Source organism: Terrapene carolina, unplaced genomic scaffold (assembly GCF_002925995.2).
Source record: "Terrapene carolina triunguis isolate 2854851 unplaced genomic scaffold, T_m_triunguis-2.0 Scaffold836, whole genome shotgun sequence".
NCBI lineage: Eukaryota > Metazoa > Chordata > Testudines > Emydidae > Terrapene > Terrapene triunguis.
Window position 1 is genome coordinate 727,068 of NW_020665187.1, and position 16,267 is coordinate 743,334.

The following is a 16,267-nucleotide window of genomic DNA, read 5'->3' on the forward strand; positions in this document are numbered from 1 at the left end:
ACGTCGAATTCAGCTACGCTATTCGCGTAGCTGAATTTGCGTATCTTAAATCGACCCCCCCCGTAGTGAAGACCTGCCCTAAGCCGCTTTCTGCTTAGCACCCTGTCACAGTCAGACTAGATGATGACAATGGTCCCTTCTGGCCTTAGAATTTATGAATCTATGAACTCCTCTGGAAGGTTTCTGAAGGTTTCTATCAGTCCACAGTGCCCATTCTCCCATCATACTGGCGGAATAAAATCACTTTAATTCCAGAACAGAGTGTCCACACTGGGAACTATCCTGGTCAATTGCTCTGTGTAGATAAGCCCTAACTGTGACCCCTCTCCTGAGGTCCTGCCCCTCCGCTGCCCCTTCCCCGAGCCCCCACCCTCATGCCGCCCATTCCCCTGAGGCCCTGCCCTCGCACTGCCTCTTGACCCTGTCCCCCGGTCACTCCTCTCCGCCCCATCCCCCGCATGGTTGCCCTTACGGTATAGCCTTCCCACTTTTAAAATTGATCGGGCCATGGCCTCCTGGCTCCCCCTGTTCCGGTGTCCCTGCATAGTGCCTCTGGCTAATGACCATCACAATCTGGATCTTCCAACACCACTTTTGGACTGGCTCCCACCTATTCGCCCACTATCCTTTGCATTGTTTCTTTCCCAGTGAATGTGGCAGGAAGATGTCCTATAGAATTCCCAGAGCAAATGGGAACCTTGATTTAAGCCAGTTATGACAGTTTTATGGTCCATCCTCAAGTGAGCCGAGACAGCCTCAGTAACTTTTTAGCATCGTTTAAGTTCAGCCTCGCAAGTTGCATGAGAACCCTGGGTCCCAGAGGCAAAAGCAGCGATCGTTCTGAGAGCATTAAATCACGATGCCACTCAGTAACTAAAAGTTCCTAATAAATAATTTTTACAGGGAATGCAGTCCATATATTACCGAGGGCTAGATGCCTTCATATTTCAAGCCAATTGTCATATTTGACTACCTCTCTTTCTGCGCGCCTCTGTCAAGACGCCAAATGACTGTTCAAATATTGGAGACCTTTTGGAATCGGGAATCATTAATTTCCTGGAGACTAAATAAGGCTGACTTTTAATGCAAAGTGAACATGGCACTCCAGCTTGCACTCGAAAATAAACCAACGTCCGCCGTTTTTCTTGGCTGTGACCGAGGCGCTGCTCTTATGGAATGCAAATTCCTGTGGTTGAGACACACAAAGGCAGGTCCTAATTCCTCCTGTTGACTGTTAGATCCTCAGATGCTTCTATTAACTCTGCAGCCAGGCCTGGTCAGGGGCCTGGTATGTGTAATGCAATAAACAGCTTCAGTCTGTTCTGCAGCATGGGGCTGGGTTTTACCTCCCGTCTGCTTATTTAGATAGATAAACAAAGGTATGTACATATGGGGATGGATAGATCGATAATTTCAGGGGATTCATGGATCCTTAGATTTTATGGGTTTGGGAGGAAATTATTAGATTCATCTTATGACAAAGTGCCAGGTTCCTAGAGATCCCTTCACCTACTTATTTAGTGTTCCAGTAAAGGATCTACATAGAATCAGAGAATATCAGGGTTGGAAGGGATCTCAGGAGATCATCTAGTCCAACCCCCTGCTCAAAGCAGGACCAATCCCCAGACAGATTTTTGCCCCAAATTCCTAAATGGCTCCCTCAAGCATTGAACTCACAACCCTGAGTTCAGCAGGCCAATGCTCAAACCACTGAGCTAAATTAATTTCTTTTGTCTTCGCAGCAAGACTTTGTATTGCCCATTATTGGAAAAATGTGCCCTCCTATGGAATTGTGGCATAGTAAAGTATGGACTGTCCTTATAATGGAGAAGCTCTCACTGCAAGGATAAGAGACACTCCAAAAAGAGGCTAAGTATTTAGAAATGTGGTCACCCTTTCTAGCGCATTCAGAAGAGATGGGTCCTCCAGCCAGCCAGAGTTGTTAGCCAGGTGCTTTTAATATTAACCTGCTCCTGAATAGGTAATAAGTAATGTCTGAAGTAGTATGGTAACATTTTATTGTAACTTTGCCTTAATAAAAAGTTTCAATAACAACGTTAAAGCAGCCGTAGATTTTACCCACCACTGCCAAGGTATCTCCAGGATCTGGGCTCAGGATCACTGGCACCAAGAAGATGCATCATACCCATAGGCCATGCAACCCCTAATGCACATTGGTTCTTTTCCCACTAAGAACTCTGAGTTCCAATTTTGTCTTTGGCTGGGGTGTCAAGGGGGCCTAATGAAGTTAGGTGCCAAATTCCAATTGGAATCCAGTGGGATTTGGACCCTGGCCCCTCCTAGCTCTTCGCAAATTCCAGCCTTGGCCCATAAATGAGGATGTGTTTGGTAGATCTCATCCTAGTGTCCCTTTGTCCATAACACAATTGAGCAGTTGGCACTTCTCCTTAAGAGACATCCAGGAGTGGGAATAGCGATGGGGCATTACAGGTGAGCCAGGCCATTGCTGCACTGGAGAAATTGTAGAGGAGCTCAGGAGCGGACTAGCAGGGGTACAGCAAGGTAGGACTGAAACCCATTGAGAGAGCAGTTGTGAGGGATGGGGGACTAGACCAGCAGAGGGCACTATGGATCAGGACTGAGGTGCGTTGGCAGAGAGGTCCATAATTGGGATAACTGCAGGTGGTCAGCAATGAGGTGCATGGGCAGAGTGATGTGGGCAGCAGGAGACAAACAACAGCAAGTCTGCAGAGCGCTGGTAGATCTGTGGTTGGGAAGTTTGTATGGCCCCTACCTACAGGATCCCTGGCTAATGACAGAGTTACAATCCCCTCACTTTTATGATAATATCTAGTTCTTATACAGCTCTTTTTATCTTTAGATCTCAAAGCACTTTACAAAAGAGGTCAGTATCATTATCCCCATTTTCCAGATGGGAAAACTGAGGCACAGAAAGGGGACTTGCCCAAGGTCATCCAGGAGGCCAATGGCAGCACCCAGGACTCCTGAGTCCCAGCCCTGCACCTTATCCAGTAGGCCATACTTCTGCCTCTTCTGCTGGTCTCAAATTGCTTTCCAGACATGAATGGTCAACAAATTGCTTTTCTCTGCTTTACCCTTAAAATGTGTGAAAATACTCCACCTTGCAAAAGCTAGCCACAGCCAGAGCAAATAGATGCCTCTTGAGTTTGCTTTTGTTATTACTGTCATTTGCATTTCCACAACTTGAGCTCAGAAACCCACTGTGCTGGGTGCTGCACAAGCCATAGTAAGAGGAACAGGAGTACTTGTGGCTACTCCTGTCTTTTTGCGGCTACAGACTAACACGGTTGCTACTCTGAAGCCGTAGTAAGAGACAGTCCCCTGAAGAGCTTACAATATCCACAGAGAATAGTTAGGAGTGGAAACACAAGTAGGCAGGGGTGCTGGAACTAGGGACATGGCAGGACCCCCTGACTTGAAGTGGTTTCTGGCATGTGCAGGGTTTCCATTTTGTTCAATGGTTCCAGCACCCCCATTATAAAAATCATTCCAATGCCACTGCAGGAGCTCGCCCAAGATTGCTGGCAGAAGCAGGATAGCACTGAGGTCTTGTGATGCCCAACCCAATGCACTACCCATTAGACCATGTTGCCATTTGACACAGCAGTTACAGGCTTGGGTCTATGAATAGCAATAGGAAATAAGTGCCACAATTGGCTAGTTGCCCCTAAAGCCCCCTTCCTTCTGGAGACTTCAGCCTGGACAGAGCACCTGCCTTTTTGATTCTGACTCTGGCCAGGGTTTACGGTGATGACTGCCATCCCGTAGAAAGAACTAACACCATGAACGACCCGCTCAGAATCACTGAGGATCAGGTGATCCACGCCCTGAGACTCTATTGTCAGAGCTGAGAAAATGCTGGCAAAAACTCGCCATGGCCATGTGTTGGAAACATAAAGCAAATTTCTCTACAGCCAAGCCCATAAACCTTTTGTGTTCAATTTCCGTGAATGTTTGGCCTCTTGAGTTCTTCCCCAGGTGAATATTCTCAAACAGAACATTTTCGCCTGGAATATTTGCCAAAAGCAAATGTCAAACCGTAAACAGAATGGCAAAGTTCCCAGTTTGTATTTCCAGGTTCACGCTGGGTTTGTTACAATGTATAAACCACATTAGGTTGTAAGTTGCTTGGGGCAGGGACCATCTTTGTGTTCCGTGTACAGTGCCTAGCACATTGGGGTCCCATGGACACAACCATAATACACCTAAAAAATGCAATGGGGTCCTGGTTTATGACTGGGGCGCCTAGGTGCTACCGTAATACATCTAATAACCTAGCACAATGGGATCCTGACGCATGACTGCGGCTCATGGGTGCTACCGTATTACACCTAATAAATAATGTACAGTGCCTAGCACAATAGGTCTGGGTGCCTGACTGGGGTTCCTAGATGCTACAGTAACGTGCAGCACCTAGCGCTATAGGGTCCTGGTCCCTAACTGGAGCTCCTAAGCACTACTGTAATAATAATAAATATGGGATTGCTTCTCTTCTGAGACTGGATGACTTCTTTTCCTCCTGATGCACTCTGCCCTTAGCTAATCAATGAGGCCCTGACGGTGAAATGGGAATATGAGACTATACCATTTGAAATTTGTGCTGCATTGGTTAGTTATGTTAGTTTCATAGATTCTTTGCATTACACGTTATAGTTCCAGCCACCAACTACCTCAAGGACAGCACAAAGTGTATCTTCAGCTGTAACATTAACCTTTCGTAACCTGCAATCCAACCCACCTGCAGACCAAGCATCAGCGCAGCACTTTCGGATCTGCTCACAGGCAATTCATGAATGGAAGTAGGAGGCAAAACTCCATTGAATGATCCCTTGCAAATGATTTGCTCAGCTACGTTATTACTAAGTATTTGCAGAGCATCGGCCACAGCTCCGGTGCTTATAAAGGCAAAGGGCCAAATTCAGCTGTCACACAGGCAGATTCAATTCCCGTTGGCCCTGGTGTCAGCGGAGAGCAGAATTTGATTCCACATGCCCTCAAGCGGCAAGTAGCATTGCAGGGAAGGGAAGATGAAAGGAACAGTCATGTGTAGGGAGGTGGGATATGAGTGCCAAGGGGACCGTGAAAATGACAGCAATTTGGGCTTATCATAGGCTGCAGCCTCGGTGCCTTCATATAAGAACTGATCCAGGTTGGATTGTCCTGGTGAATTATATCCTTGAAGCAGCTGTTCAAACACTCTAGAAATGGTTTATCCAGCCAGGTTCACCTCTGTAACTGAACTCCCCCTCCAAAGTTCTGGGCCAATTAATTACCTTGCAATCTGCCCTTGCACGGTTACCTCATGCTGCGGCGCCAGAGGGAAGGCTCAGGAGGGCTTCTTGTATATTTAGAGCTGATGAAAGGTCCTACCCAGCTGGCACCAGAGGAGGATGAAATTCCCCCTTCTATCCCCAGAGAGCTAAATTGGGATCTGCCCAAGTACGCCAGGAGTGAGAGCATGCAAGTCTCCCTCCCCCACACAGCCTGCGCAATAACCGTTCCTGTGAGTAGTGGTGGCCCTTGTCACTTGGGAAGGGGCAGGGAGGGGGTGGAGATGTGGTCCTAGTGCCCCCCCCACACACACATACAAGCACTGGTCCAGGGAGTGTGTTGCACCATCCAGATGGATCCTCACGGACAATGCACAGCATGAACGCTAGATGCAGCCCTGCTCCACTAGGGGGCGATAAAGCTCAGTGCCACCCCCTCCATGGGTCTCCGTGCCCATTGCACAATTGAGCCCACTGTGGGTACAGCATGGACAGGGGGAGAGCAAGATTCCCCTGCACTGAGCCCACATCAGCCTGACTCTAACCCTGAGCCTGACCTGGGGAGACTCCATCTTTGGGCCTTGGGCTGTTTTGATGCGACTAGAAACAAAGGTCAGAGGGGTAGCTGTGTTAGTCTGAATCTGTAAAAAGCAACAGAGGGTCCTGTGGCACCTTTAAGACTAACAGAAGTATTGGAGCATAAGCTTTCGTGGGTGAATGCCCACTTCATCAGACGCAAGTCTTGCGTCTGATGAAGTGGGCCCTGAAGACACCCCAGCTATGGCAGAGAGCAGAATTTGACCCACAGGTATAAATCCAGTGCCAGTCGCAGGGGGGCATCTGGAACATACGCATGCCAGGCACTAGACCCCAGAGCCCCAGCTCAGATCACGGGTGCTGCTGGGCCAGGTTAGCGATTGATCAACCCAGTCTGGATTCCTGACAATGACGTTGGGGTGAAATTCTCCATGAATCCCAGGGCAGGAAGGGTGGGCTGTGGACTGGGACTTGGGATACCTGGAAGGGCTTAAAGTGTCCTGAAAAAAGCAGCTGGGGTGTCTATCATCACTATCATCACTGTTCCCCTGCCCAGAAATAAATTCTGCCCCCAGCCCCCAAACCAATCCCATCCTCCCAGTCCCCACATCACTGCAGCTCCTGTGGTTCTTCAACCCCCTCTCCCAGGCCAGGAGACTGCAGTGGGTTCCCCTCTGCCCCTTCCCAGGCTGGATATTGTGGGGAAGCAGAGGAGATGTCCTATCGCTCACAGGAGGGGAAGGGGCAGCGGAATTGCCCTGAGCTGCTCGGCTCTTTCTGCTCCCCCCCGCCCTTCCTGGAAGAGTGGTATCAGCTCCTGACGGGAGAGCGGGAGCTCCGCCCGCTTCCTGCAGTAGCTCTGGACTGGCTGCTTTTCCCCAGGAGGCAGGTAAGTGGGGAAAGCAGCCAATCAGAGGAGGTGCACCCCCCAACACGCACACATTGGCTCACAACTTAGTAAATTGTAATTCCCAAGCCTGCGACCTCGTGCACTTTGAGCACTGACACCTGGGTTCAGTTCCTGGCTCGGCCACTGACTCCCTGTGTGACCTTGGACCTCATTTAATCTGTCCTGTGTCCCTCAGTATGATTTTGGCTTAAAAATCATGAGGTTTTACAAATAATACATCTGAGCTTTTTTTCCGTTGCTTTCTGGCTTTTGCACCTTTTCAGGGTCATGTTTTCCAGCTGTTCTCTGCAACCATGAGGGCTAGAAACATTATTTTTTAAATGAAAGCTGAGAGTCTGATGTATTCACATGACTCCAGGAGCTCAGGATTTAAGAAAACCCACAAACGTTGTGAGACGTGATAAAACCACAAGAGTTGCCAACACTGGTTCCCTCTCTATAAAATGAGACTAATATGTCCTACCCACAGGGCTACACACTGCCAGGTGCTAAGGTGAGGGGGGTTGTATAAATAGGTAAGAGGTAGATAATAATAATAATACCTAGCTCTTATATAATGCTTTGCAACCGCAGATCTCAAAGCACTTTACAAAGGAGGCCAGTAGCATTATCCCCATCGTATAGATAGGGAAACTGAGGCACAGCTGGGTGAAGTCACTTGCCCAAGGTCACCCAGCACTCAGGCCTGTGGTAGGAATGGAGCCCAGTCTCCTAAGTCCCACTCTGGTGCACTATCAACTAGACAACACTGCCCCTCTGTCCAGGCCTCACCTGTGTGGTCAGCCTAGTTTTGGAAACTATAAACCTCAGACCTGGCAGCTTTCTTCTTTTGCCTCAGTAACAGAGAGCCTCGGCTCGTCATTCCCCCCTGTTCTGGAACCAATCAAGAACTGATCTGCTCCCAAGAACAGCTGAACTTTTTCTGACATTCCCAAAGCGACAAGGACAGTTACCTTTATGAGCTTCCCCAACGTGCGCTGGTCACAGCCCAGAGGCTGTTGTTTTGCCTAACAAGGGGAGAAATGCACTTTAGAAAGGCCAGGTGACCTTCCTTTGCAGCTCTGCTGAGCATCAGCATTGCGGGTTATATTAAAAAAAAGAGAGAGCGCGAGAGAGAAGCCTGACAAGGTCTGTTGGGAGGGATAGAGAGTGCAGATTTCCTCCTCCAGTGAGTAAATTTCATCCCTTGCACAATTGAAATTGCAGATGCTGGGAAAGGACGCAGGGAACACAAGTGTCGTTTCATTCTGCTGCTTCTCCCCATCACACCCCCGGCTGGAATGGCGCCCGCTGGAAGGAGGAGGTGTCTTCTAATGATGAAAACAGTTTCCTGGCAAGTCAGGCCTCCCTTGGAAGCCATCCTCGGTCAGGTCATTTTTCAAGGAGCCAGGCAGGACACCCGAGGCACCCGGTGCGACCGGAGATGGTGCCTAGGCTGATGGAAACTTTCCCCTCATCTTTTGAGGATCTGGTTGGGGAGGTGGCTGTGGTGTCTGTGTTTCTCAGCCTTCTTCCAGGCCTGGTTCAGAAGAAAAGAGGAGGAGGAGCTCTTGTGATGATGGAGGGCAGAGGAAAATGAAGAAGGGGGGGGGGCTGTGATGATGGAGGGTCCTGAGTCAGGGGACCAGAGCACAGGGGGAAATGAGGGAGCAGGGAGACCCCTGTAAAGTTGCAGAGCAGGCCTGAACGGGGGAGATTCCAATTTTTCCAGCACTCTTGTTTTATTGGGAATAATATAATATAACAGGGGACCCAGTCGTGATTTTTTGAAAGCTGAGCCAACCCCAACTCTGTTGAGCTCGTGAAAACTGCTCTGATCCCCGCCCGAGGTGGCCCAGCTGATACTTGGGAAGAAAAGTCACTGTGCAGGGAATTTTTAACATGATCTGTTTCTTCAGGGTAGACAGCAGGGGCTCCTAGGGGCACCGTTTTGACGGTAAAGAATTTCCAGGAGTAAACACACGACGGATTTCTTAGCTCGTAAGCCCCCCAGAACAGGGGGCTGGGTCGTCTTCTGTGTCTGTGCTGCATCAAGCAGAGAGGGGCCTGCAGCTGAAATGATCGTACTAAATAAGTGGGATCATGCCTGGTTGGCTGGAGCTAATTCACGCTGCCTGTTCTGTTAGTCATTTTCACCAGCGCCAAGGGAGTGTGAAATGCCACCGTTCTGCCTTTGAGCTAGTCTCAGTGATTAACTCAAGTTGCAGAGAAGTGGGGGATTCAGAGCTGTTAAGGCCAGAAGGGATCAGTAGAGCCTCTTCTGTGTAGCACAGGCCAGAGAATTTCACCCAGTTACCCCAGTTACCCAAGGACCCAATGCATCTCCTCCAGATTTAAAGCCGAAAAGCGACGGAGAATCCTCCACTTCCCTTGGGAGTTTTTCCAGTGGTCAGTCACCCTTACTGCTAAAAACGCTGTCCTTATTTCTAATCTGAATGTGTCTGGCTTTAATGTCCAGCTATGGATTCTCGTTAGGCCTTTCTCTACTAGATTCGAGAGCCCTTTAGTACTCACTGTTTTCTTCCCGGCCAGGTACTTACACACCTGCAAGTCATGCCCACGTGGTGTGGTGCTCTGTCCCCCTTTGATGGTGGCTAGGAGACAGTTAACTCGAGATTGATGAGCCTCCTACCGGCTTGACTGTTTAGCTCAGGCTGTAGCGGCTCATGCATTCTGATCCAGAGATTCCAGGGTTGATCCCTGTGACGGCTGACACCACCCCTCCCCTGGGGTATGAACATTACACACCATAATCTGAGTCTGACATGCTGAGCCACTTCATCCTAAAGTGACCCCCACAGGCTGCGTTGGTGCTACCCATGACAGTGCCTGTCCCTACCGAGTCATGGTGAACATTGTGTTTATTACCCCAATTCGAACAGGATGTAGACAAGAAACCAATGGGAGTTGAAGCAACTCTTAAGACTGTAAACTCTTTAGGGCAGGAACTGTCATTTATTAGAAGGTTTTACAGCATCTAGCCCATAGGGCCCACCCTAGCTGTGGCCTTGAAGCATTTCTGCTCTATAAACGTTAAACAATAACCAGCGCCCCGGAAGAAGAGCTTGGTGCTTTGCAGTGTGGCTTAGTGCACTAAACTCGAACTCAGGACACCTGGATTCTCTCTTTGCATCTGCCACTGGCCTTTGGCAAATTATTTCCCCTCCTGTTGTTTTTCTGCCTTGTCTATTTCGATTGCAAGTTCCCTGGGGCAGGGACTGTCTCTCGTGATGTGTCTCCCCGTGCTCCGTGCCACTTTGAGGGCAGAACCTACCCGTTCTTGGCTCCTTGCAGTACTGGGCCCCTGGGCTGGGAGCTGAAATGACGAATATCCCTCCTAATGAAGCAATGGCATATTCCAGGTGCCGCCTCCAGTGGGCACGGCGGGTTTGAATCACGCCAAGAGGAATGTGCAGACAACTTTACAACACCCAGGGGATTAAAGAAACGTCTAGCGACTGCTTTCAGTAAGTTGATCTGAGGCACATTGGTATGCTTTGATAAGCCATTAATGCAGGATTTAGATTACGGGACAGCTGAGTAGCAGGGGCACTTTGATGGCGGTTTTCCTGGAGATGGAAAGTCCATATAGATTCATAGACTTTAAGGCCAGAAGGGACCATTACCGTCATCTATTCCGCCCTCCTGCATAGTCCAGAGCATAGAATTTCACCCGCTGAGCCCAGCATCAAGCCCATAACTTCTGGTGGAACTGGAGTGTTTCATTTACAACGACATCCAATCTTGATTTAAAGATTCGGAATGATGGAAAACCCATCACATCCCTGGGTAAGTTGTTCCACTGGTTAATCCTTCTCCCTGTTAAAAAATGGCACCTTATTTCTAAGTCTGATTTCGTCCCGTTTCGACTTTCAGTTGTTGGATCTGATTATCCCTTTGTCTGATTCATAGACATTTAAGGCCAGAAGGGACCACTCTGATCAGCTAGTCTGACCTCCTGCTTAACACAGGCCACAGAGCTTCAACTAGTGATGCATGCATCAATCCATAATTTCTGGTTGAGCATGAGCATAGCTTTTAGAGACAGTCCTGATTTAAAGACTTCAAGAGATGGAGATTCTACTGCATCCCTAGGTAAATTGTACCCATGGTTAATCACCCTACCTTAAAAAAATTGCACTTTATTTCTAGTCTGAATTTGTCTAGCTTCAGCTTCCAGCTATTGGATCTCATCTTCCCTTTGGCTGCTAAATTAAAGAGCCCTCTGCTATCAAGAAATCTTCTCCCTATATAAGTACTTATTGACCGTGGTCAAGTCACCGTTTAACCTGTTCTTGGATGAACGAAATAGACTGAGTTACTTTAGTCTCTCGCTGTGAGGCAGGTTTTCCAGACCTCATATCTAGAGCTGATCAGAACAAAAAATCATTTGCATTGAAATTTTCCATGGAAAATATTGACTTGTCATCAAATGCCAAAACCCCCAAAAATGAATATTATTTGGTTTTTGACAGCCAAAACCAGAACATTTTCAAATGAAAACTGCTGAAATCCCCCCAAATTTTGGTCCAAAGCTGAAAATATTTTGGGCAAAACCCACTGAAAACCAAACTTTTTTCAGTTTGGGGATGTTCAGAACTGATACATTTTTAGGGAAGCAGATGCTTTCTGCAAAAATGTTTGTTCAACTGAAAGTAAAAATATTCGGTTAAAAAAACAGTTTCAACGGAAAATGTTCAGCCAGCTCTTAGAATTGTTCTTGTAACTTTTGTCTGACCCATTTTCAATTGGTTAATATCCTTTTTTTTGGCTGTAGGGAGTAAGGATACTCCAGTGGTTAGAGCACTGGCCTAACATTTCGATGACCCCAGCTCAATTCTTTGCTCTGCCACAGACTTCCTATGTGACCTAGGTCAAGTCACTTAACTTTTCTGGGCTTTGTTTCCTCATCTGTAAAACTGGGATGAAAATACTTCCCTACCTCACAGCAGTGTGGTGAGGATTAAAGATGAACATGATAGAAGGATTGGGAAGTGCTTTGAGATCTACTGATGAAAAGCATTTTTAAGCGCTAGGTCTCATCATTATTATATAGGCACTTAGGTCTTGATCCTGTACCATTCAAGCCAATTGGAAGTTTTCCATTGACTCAAATGGCAGGATCAAGTTGTCGCTCAATTTCCCCCTCCATAAGCTAGTCAGATTGACCCCTTAAATCTCATTTTAAAGCATCTTTTCCAGTCATTCTTCTGGCTCTTCGCTACACCCCTAAATGCACATATTTATCTTTTGTACACTGCCAATAAACAGAGCCAATGTGTTCCTGTGTTTTATGGCAGCTGACTAGATATTTATTCTAAAGAGCTCCCCATATATCTCCATTCATCTCCTTATTTTATTTGTAACTATAAACTAACAGCTCTGTCATCTTCAGTATTTATGCCATTGACTTATTACATTTTTTTATTAAATAAGGGGGCGGGGGAGGGGAAAACTCAGCCCTCCATCCATTTGCTAGAAACAAATGTGTCTCTTTCTCTTATATTTTTAGGTGTCTGCCAACCCTGTGAAATGTGCCTGGTAATTTACAATTCTTCCCTTGAAGACATTGGAGGAGGGTGATTTTATATATATAAATATATGTATTTTATATATATCTATATTTGAGTCTTGAGTCTTTTTTATGTCTCCAGAGAAACTTACAATTGTAATTTATTAGGGCTTTGGAGCACGGTCGTCATTTTGATTTGTCTCTCCCTCCTGGATCTGTGCTCTTGTTTTTTCTTTCCCCTTTTAGAAGTGAATTCAGAGCATCGTGGAAGGCGCCGCATTCATTGATGGCCCTGCAGACTGGAGGCCTCCATTTATCCTCAGAACAGGTGTCCCATGGGCAGCAGCAGCTCCACCTTGTGCCTGATTCTCAGGGTATGTCTACAGGAACTGTAGATACCCGCTTGAGGAGACATCCCCACGCTAGCTCGGATTGAGCTAGGCCGCTAAAAACAGATGTGTAGCCGTGGTGATGGGAGCTGCGGGAGGGGCTAGCTGGCTTGCGTACGATCCTGTCTGCGATCCTGCTAGCCACTATTGCAACTACACTTCTATTTTTAGCACATTACCTCTGATCAGAGCTAGCGCAGGTATGTCCCCTTCAGCTTGGAATTGCACCTTCCAGCTGCAGTGTAGACATGCCCTCAGTCACACTAAGCTGCACTGCGCTGTAAAGGAACCTCTAAAAAGGGGCACAAATGCCTCCACTGCCCTGAAAATCCCACCTGCATAGGGGAGCCCCCCAGCCAGTATGGGGCTGGCGTAAGGGCACTGCATTGGTCCTTCTCCCAGCCTCTGGTGTAGGGGGCAGATTGGGAGTGTGGTCACTTATTCTCTGCTCCCCAGGGACCATGGGAGGTCACAGAAGCAGAGTGTGAGCTAAAGCAGCCCAGGGCTGCTCTAACTTACACTTGGGTGGCACGAGCTGCGTGGCTCCAGAATTGCAAAAGTGACTTCAAACTCCCAGCTCAGCCCTCTGGAGACTCAGCCATTGGCTACTGGCCAATGGGCTCAGCGCATTCTCACTCTGTCTGGTCTGATTTGGTACTGCCGCTCCTATGTGCCTGTCCCGGGGCGGGTGTTGCATCAGCAGTCAGGGATGAGTTGTAGGAAAGAGATCTATGTTACGCATGCTGTGGGGCCAGGTTTACAGGCAAAGGCTCTCCAGTTTGGCAGCGAGCAGTTTGGACTCAAAGCCCTTTTGTTCCCCCCTGAAATCTGACCCTCTTTCCCTGTTCCACGCATCATACTGGTCCAGACGTCATGCTACAGAGGGTAACCAGCCGCAGCAGAGCTCCTACAATTGTAACACCGGCTGGGTCACCATCATCAGCGATTAAACCTGGGCTGTCTAGAGTTCAACATCCTGAGCTAAAACCCTCAGCCCTGTTAGCACAAGGCGGTAGCAGGCTCCTCGACCTCTATCTGTGGCCCAGCTGTGGTGTATTTGAAAACTGTGTTGGAATTGTAGGTTGTTACTTTAATTTCTCTGTGCAGGCCGCGAACATAACACCAGTCCCCCACTAGAGGGGGACAAAGTGCCACTTGTAGTGGTGTGGGCGGGGTGTACATAAGGAAGCTCATCAGATCTGAAATGTGGGAAGTCCTCTTGTGGGGTATAAAGAGAACAGATGCATTAGCAGCACCATTAACTGCCCCAGTGCCCTCCCTTCTCCCTCTTGTTCTACTCAGCCTGGGCATCAACTGGAAAGCAACAACCAACCCCCCAACAGGCACCCGAGAGCCACTCACGAGAAGCCCTTTTTTTTCTGAGCCGGGAGAACATCCCCTCACGCAGGATGCTTTTTGCAGAGCAGCCCTTAGCAAACAAAGCTCCTCTCAAGATCTGCTGAGTCTGGTGCTTTGTGGCCGGCCGCGTGTTTATTTTGCACAAAATTGCTGATCCTGTAAACTGTCCTGGAACATCTGGGATTTGGTGGAGATGGAAATATAACGCTGTCAGGGCTGGGGCCTGGCTTTTCCTGCTGGGGTTTTCTCCTTGGGTCTCGCCCTTTTCTGATTGCTTCCTTTGGAGGCTGGGTTTATTCTCTATTATTATTGTTAATATTGATTAATACTGATGCTCCGTTCCCCTTTGTCTAGTCGTATCTGGTGTCAAGGCTTTGCATGTTGGCTTCCCAGTGGGGGAGAAATCAGTGACATAGAGCCCAGATATATCCTAAGTGTAAGTTTATTTACACACATATGACAGTCCTGGAACAGAGATGGTCAAACAGCAGCCAGGATAATCTCTTCTTCTGGGAATCTCAGCCCAACACCAGTGCCTGGTTCCTAGGTAGCAATTCTGCCTCAAGAATGGACTCTAATCAAACACCAAAGCAAAGAACAAATTCTCCTGCTGCTTGTGCAGCTCCTTCGACCCAGAACCTTTACGCAACTGAAAACTAAGAACACATGCATTTCTTCCAAGGCTAAAAACTCATCCACCTGCTAAGAAACAGAATTTGAGAGATTATGTGTAATAGCACCATCTGCCATAACAATAATCATAACCATCTGTACTGTGGTAGCATCTAGAGGCCTCAACTGCGATCATGTCCCCATTGTGCTGGACACTGTACAGACAAATAGTGAGAGACAGTCCCTGCCCCATACAGCGTACAATCTGCTTGAGATCTCTTCCCCACAGGACTGTTGTTTAATTCTCAACTCTACCACAACATCCTTGGAAGGGAGGGAAATGCTATTTCCCTTTTCATATGGAGAAACTGAGGCACAAAGAGACGGCGTTTGCCCCAAGTCACACCTTGAGTCAATGGTGGAACCAAGGTGAGAACAAGGCAGTCTTGATACCTGCTCCCCAAACTTAGCAATAGACTGCACTTTCTCCCTGTGATTTATACATGTGAAGCCAATGAAGTAGGACTGGATTAAGACAGAGGTACTGTAGATCCATGTCTTGGGCCATAGTTCCTGGAAACATATGAGAATAGAGTCTCCGCTTTTATATGTATATTTCTAGCTCTCATGGATGCAAAGAAAAGCTTTAAAACATGACCTGAGAGTGACCGATGCCTGCCAGAGTTTGCAGACAGCCTGAAACAATAGCTTCAAGAGGCGTGAACTGGCTCATTCATCTTAGCTCTGAAACCTGCTGCTACCTCTACAAGGGGTGGGGCTGTGGCACAAGGGTAGAGCCAAAACATAGGGATGGAGTAATGGGGGCCCCATATGGGTTGTACCTTGGGCCCCGATTTGCCTTAGTTCAGCTCTGCAACAGAGTTACGCCCGGGGATAGTTTTGTTCCACTTCCCTAGGGATTTCTGCTTCTCCTGTCAAAGCCACTGATGACAAAACTTGGTTTCTTGGTTTCTGCAGGAGCAAGACTGGCCCACCAGTGTGTAGGACTGTGAAGTGTTTGATCCCTACGTTATTCAGCCTCTTCCACAAACACCAGCTGTTTCCCAGGCTGGGGGGAAGCTGGTTACTTGAGTGAACTGAGCACTCTTCAGTTTAATGGAGAGCTGCCCTCAAGAGGTTGTTAATGGCACACTCTGAGTGCTCATCTCAAGGGCCCCATGCCTCGCCTGCTGCCCTTTATTTGTGTCACATTTTATCTCCAAATCAGCTCCCAGGTGGCCTGTTGCTTGGAAGGGGGAACAATGGATTTGGGGGCCTTTTGGGGTGTGTCTTCGTGGCAGGGTGGATGGGGACCCGGGTGCGAGTCTAGGTTAGCCTCACCCCGCTGGGAGCAGTCACACTGCAAAGCCTGCAAAGCATCTCCCGCCGACAGCGCTGTCCACACCGGCGCTTAGGTCGCTGTAACTTACGTCGCTCGGTGGGGGTGGCTTTTCCACACCCCTGAGCAACTTAAGTTATATCAAAGTAAGCACTAGCGTAGACCTGCCGGTCCACACAGCCTGCGGAAGCGAGCCCGCCGGGTTGCGCCACTGTAGCCTCAAAGCTCTTGAGTCTATCGCCCAGGGCCGGCTCCAGGCACCAGGCACCCAAGCTGGTGCTTGGGACGGCACCTGGAGGGGGGCGGCGGCGCAGCGCTCCGGCCCCCGGGGAGAGC